The sequence below is a fragment of the Mizuhopecten yessoensis genome, unplaced genomic scaffold (genome assembly GCF_002113885.1).
Source record: "Mizuhopecten yessoensis strain PY_sf001 unplaced genomic scaffold, ASM211388v2 scaffold9535, whole genome shotgun sequence".
Classification (NCBI taxonomy): Eukaryota; Metazoa; Mollusca; class Bivalvia; order Pectinida; family Pectinidae; genus Mizuhopecten; species Mizuhopecten yessoensis.
Window position 1 is genome coordinate 59,142 of NW_018408096.1, and position 5,865 is coordinate 65,006.

The 5,865-nt window shown below is 35.5% G+C and overlaps 1 long non-coding RNA gene across 1 annotated transcript; it reads right to left on the minus strand.

The window, feature by feature from the left end:
• Positions 1 to 1,024: 1,024 nt before the first annotated feature.
• LOC110458280 lies at positions 1,025 to 5,317 on the minus strand. The gene is made up of 3 exons (XR_002463780.1): positions 5,231 to 5,317; positions 1,764 to 2,115; positions 1,025 to 1,350 (listed from the first exon to the last, which is right to left on the minus strand). It is a non-coding gene; the product is annotated as an uncharacterized LOC110458280 (long non-coding RNA).
• Between the last annotated feature and the right edge of the window lie 548 nt (positions 5,318 to 5,865).

Consider the following 5,865-nt stretch of genomic DNA (forward strand, 5'->3'; position numbering starts at 1 on the left):
ACGCTTATCAATTGATGCCTCGTTTTCATTTTACCATCACACGCACACACACCCTCACACACGCGCGCTTGCGCACACGCGTACGACTATTTTGTACACGGAGGCTTTTGGAAGAACGTTCAAAGTGCATATTTTGGTGGAAATTAAAAAATGCACGCGCGTGGTCAATAGTTTAATAATATATGGTTATAAAATAGTTGAATGTGTCATTATCGCCGATTTGGTACAGTTACATGTATCAATAACTGTCAGAGTACCGATATTTTATTTTAATCACTGATTTACGGAAACGACATAAATTCTGCATTGATGTTAAATAAAATGTTGATGAAAGCTTAATTGTTCACCGTCGCCCCATGACAGCTCTAAAACGGAATCTGATAAGGCGATTGAAGATAAAGTATGTTGTTATGACTCTGAAGTTGTATTGAAATATGAAGACTGAAAAAAAGGAAAAGAAGTAGAAACAATGAGAGATTGAAAACCACATATACGTAATGGTAATATCGATAGGTTTTTGAATTCAGTGTATCACCTCGGTAATATTCGTAAAGGACACGTATCAGCCTAGCGTTTTGCTGTCTGCTGTAAGCTATTTGATTGGTTTCATGCATAAAAAGCTAATCAATCATATAGCTTAGAGCAAACATTCGATACTGTCATGACATATTCCAAGGGTATAGAAAAGAGATTTGTATCGAATTTGGAACCGTTGTATTTCGAAGATGTGTAAAACTGTTTTTGTCACTTATAACGTGTCCCTGCTGTTTTTGCTATCCTTCATGTCGCAGGTTGGGTAGGGCCTGGTTTTCAGTTAATGCATAAGGCACTGAACTCCACCATGACAATAAAGCTGTAAATGGGTTTGGTACCAACAAAACCTAAGTAAGAATGATTTATATAATGGTAAACAGATATCAATCAAACTTGAAAGAATAGCTTCCTTGAAAGATTGAAAAGGTGATCTTCTAATCTTTAAATTAAGTTTTCTCGTGTAATACTACTTTAATTAATTTTCTTCAGATCTGATATAACTCTTTTCCTGTCGGATTAATTACACGACACGGTAAATGGATTCATTACTACGAAGAGAAATGATTACATAGTTGAAACCTCATGGTGTTTAGGTTATAAGGGAAAAGTGTACAAACTGTCAACAAATTATTCAAAATATCCTATATTCCTGACATCCAAATAAGAAAAGGAATTCGTCAATATCACTTGGGAATAAGCTGGAGGGTTGACGATGATGTTAGATATTTTTTTACCTCCTCCCTGCATTGCTGTAGCTCTTTTTCACATCTTCATATTTCCTTCTTTACTGTTTCTGCTGCTAAGTGGTCGATATTCCTGCAATGATACCGCTGATGTTTGAAATTGTCAAACTCCTCTCTGTAGTGCTGCAAAGAGGACTTTGCAAAGAGGACTTTGCAAAGAGGGTTATCTCAGTCTCGGGCTAAGATTCTGTAACATCCCAACCTCGGCTTACGCCTCGGTTGGGATTTTTGTTACAGAATCTTAACCCTCGACCGAGATAACCCGATCTCGCTCAGTTACAGGTAATATATTTTATTATTACAGACGGCCAAAGAGCAAACCACTAGGTCCCTTCGGATGCAGTGGATTGGAGTAGATGGGGATACTTTTAAAGTATCTAATTTTGGAGTATGACATAATGGATTGATATATCACCTTTACATAAATGAATTGTTCGTTTATGGATGCAAAATATTCTTTCTAACAACATTGATTGTTATACTTACAATCAGAGCAGTTAATCTGTGGGCCGTCTCTACTACTTGGACTTGATTTTTCAAGATCTTGTGTGTCTTTGTTGTCCAACAGATGTTCAGTACACATCTGTAAATCGTTTCTGTTTCTTTTATCATGAACTGTAGTATTCAGGATGACATCACTTAGCTGAGGGAATATTTCAGAAATTCTCTGCTTTAAGTAGACCCTGTGTCTGGAAATTAGTTCCTTTTCCTCTTGTTCCTCTTCTTTAAGTTTTACTTCATATGGTTCTTCTTCTTCTTCCTCTTCTACTTCCTCTTCTTCTTCTTTTTCTCCATCTATAACTTCTTTACATTCTTCTTTGGATTCCATACTTCACATCTGTAACAAGATTAGTACGAAAAGAATTAAAACACCCAACTCTATCTTTTGGGTTGACTTTTGACACAACAGGTCCTCGGATCTTTGACAAGAATATACCTGTCATAAGCAAGTTGTAAATTAATAATAGTTTTGAGTGTAATTACTTAGCATCAATGTTATTCTATTGCACTCTTAATTGTTACATTAGATACTACACGTCAGAGACTGCAGTTACATCAATTCAAATCGTTGTTACGTTTAATATAATTGTGTAAAGCTAAATTCATTGACCGAGATTTTATAATAAACATCAAATTTCAGATTGATATATTTTATTACTGAGCTTACCATTCAGAGCTAAATTGAAGATCATAGTGGCGTTACAGTATGTATGATTTTGTCCTTACTTAGACAATATATAAACGCCGCCCTTTGTCAGTTTCTTTGTAATCATAATACACTTAGTGTATCAATAATTTTCTGTCGGTAGATGTCCGGACTATATAGTGTCAGTCTGCGGTCGGTCGGAATTAACATTTGTCGCCGTAGGATAAACACGGCAGACCGTCGAAGAAGTGTCCACCTGTTGTCTTCCAAAGTTTTACGGAATGTGTTGACCAACATATGGCCGCTGCAGCCTTATCCGGAATGCAAACAGACGATTTCACACTGACTTTTAATCAATTTGAACAAGCTATCGTCCTTTTATATTTTATTGTTGTTTCCGTAGTGCTAAGACAGTTGTTGCATAAGCTCGAATGTTGCTTTTATCTATCTTGCCGACGCGTCGTCACATGAGGTCGACCACCTCGAGGATATTGTAAACCTTCCCTCTCTATCCCTATCCTATCCCTCTTCTCCCTCTCTATCACTATCATATCCCTCTTCTCCCTCTCTATCCCTTTCTATCACTATCCTATCCCTCTTCTCCCTCTCTATCACTATCATATCCCTCTTCTCCCTCTCTATCCCTATCGTATCTCTCTTCTCCCTCTCTATCCCTATCCTATCCCTCTTCTCCCTCTCTATCCCTATCCTATCCCTCTTCTCCCTCTCTATCCCTATCGTATCCCTCTTCTCCCTCTCTATCCCTATCCTATCCTATCCCTCTTCTCCCTCTCTATCCCTATCCTATCCCTCTTCCCTCTCTCTATCCCTATCCTATCCCTCTTCTCCCTCTCGAGCACTATCTTGACCAGTGATTATACACAGTCGAACTAGCACATTTGCAATGACACTAATAACAGTAGGCCAACTATCTTGTTAATTCAACCATTTAGAAGGCCAGGAGATATCCGGACCAGACATGCCTGACGGATTTTCACTCCTATATGTGAAGTGATTATACATTTTTGTTTGTTATTGTAAGGTTGTATACATAAACGGCTGACTTTCAACTTAGTTTAATACTATCATAAAGTTATATCATTGTAGACTTGCTCAAGTATATAAGTTGAAATATTGTTTTAATGAAAAATTAAATAGAAAAATCGAAAACTTAAGGGTAACATGCATATTTAAGCAGTTGTTTTCTGCCCTGTCAGTCAACAGTTAGATTTTTCCAAAAGAGTTTGGACCCATCAGATAAAGCGTTTCTCGAGGTTGTAAATACGTTTGACTATTGTTCGATAACAATTGTTATGATACTTGACCAACATGATCAATGAAAAAAAAAAAAAGTAAATAACAATCTGCATTTACTAGCAGTCCGCGTATACATTTCTTATCTTACCCTTAAAATTGTTTCAGTGCTTATAGAGTCGCAGTTTTCAATTAAATGCAACACATTTTCATTGTTCATTTCTTCAAATCCTTCCATCACTAGACCACCTAGCGATTGCGGCGGCAGAACAACACCATGCATTCTACGTCATAACTATCGGGGCCAAGTTGTTCTAAACGTGATTAGATTAATCACTATTTAATGACAATTTTTCAACCTATACAAACTTGGTCAATAAAATTGCGTTATTTTGCATGCAATTTTACTATACTGAAATATTTATCATATCGGAATTTTAATATACAGTGAGCTATAATGGTCCTGTGTTTTTTAAAATACGCAAACAATGTAATTTTCGCTAATCACTGATTAATCTTATCATTTTATGAACACCTGGGCTGTTTGCCAATTAGGTGGGATCGATAACAGCGCATGTGACCAGTCAACAGTCGAAGGGTCTGTCTCTATCACCAGTTTATAACGTGACCAGTCAAACTGTCGTAGAGATGCAGAAATAAGTGTGCTACGTTTTGTAATTTAAGAAGTAAACAGTTTAAACTACTTATTATACAATTGTTTAGAGAGCCAGGTAACAAGAAATGGCTTTCTGTTAAGTAGGGTGATAAAATGATATTCTCATTACGTTAACGCCTACATTCATATTGATACAATTCAAGTGTGAACAACAGTTAATTAATGATTTTTTTTACAGGAACAAAGAACCAAATCACCACATCAATCCCACTTTTTAAATACCGACTGACTAACATAATCCCTAGTCATAAATATATTCTATAAAAAGTGATTTAGATATGTTAAACAAATGTTAAAATAACTGATTTTAATACAAATTCTACTTCTTCTCTTCTTGATTTCTCTCTCAAACAAATAAAAATCCTCACTGCCTCTTGTAGTTTAAGTCTCTCTCGATAGTGTACACAAATTATATATAACTCTGACTAAGTGTCTGTATATGGCATATTTGGCAAACCAAAACGCGGTTATTGCGTGACTCGGTTTATCAAAACAATAAACGAAGCACATACGCATTGTGATCATGCATACCACCTGTCTACAAACGATACCTATATAGTACTTGGATAAAACGTTTACTATTTTAAGTTAAAAATACATCTAGACTGTTCTTAACAATTAAGAAATGTACATGAGGAAGGTAGGAAGGATTCCGAAATAATAAAAGTGGACAGGAAAATATAATTCGACGCCACAATCATATTGTTTTGTAAACGTATCTATTTTAGTACAATTCAACTATCTACCTAGTACAGTATATGTTAAGAAGCAGAAACAAAACAAGGAGAATAAGACCAGGAAGTAAAGAATACCATCAATGATGATCCTTTTTGAGGCATTAAGGTTTCACTGGATACAAAACTCATAAACAGTTACCTGGTTTATCACCTCTTCATGGCTATTCTCAATACTTTTTCATGTTCTGGCTACAAATCGCATACCTCATCCGTAAACGACTAGTGTTATTCAGGGTCGTTGTTATGACTGTTTGGTCTATTGATAGCAACACGTACTAATGATGTAAACATTAATATGAAGTGACCTTCCCGGAATTGAAATGAAAGTATAATAATTTCAAATCCTTGTGTTACAGCATACATTGTACCGACTTAAAAAAATATAGTTCTCGTTTCTTTTTCTCCTTGTGCACACATCATTTTACTAAAAGTCGTCAAATGTCAGTTAAACATCTATAATTGATTTTCGTTTTACAGTAGATATATTTAACCTTTACTTAAATCTGTTCAAGAATGTTATGTATTCTTGTAGGTATTGTATTGCTTCTAATTTCAACAGGCATATCATAACACAAATACACAAGAACAAAATTCTACCGTTAATAGAAGACTTTAAACCACTGTACCTCATAGTGAGAAGAAATTAAACATTTAATGAAAATCAGGAAACCTTCACCGTTGAGGTTTGCTATGTAAAATACCATTCTGTAGGTGAACAATGCTGTACATAGGTAGCCCTTTGTTTTAAATGTTTGTATAACATGTATATGTATG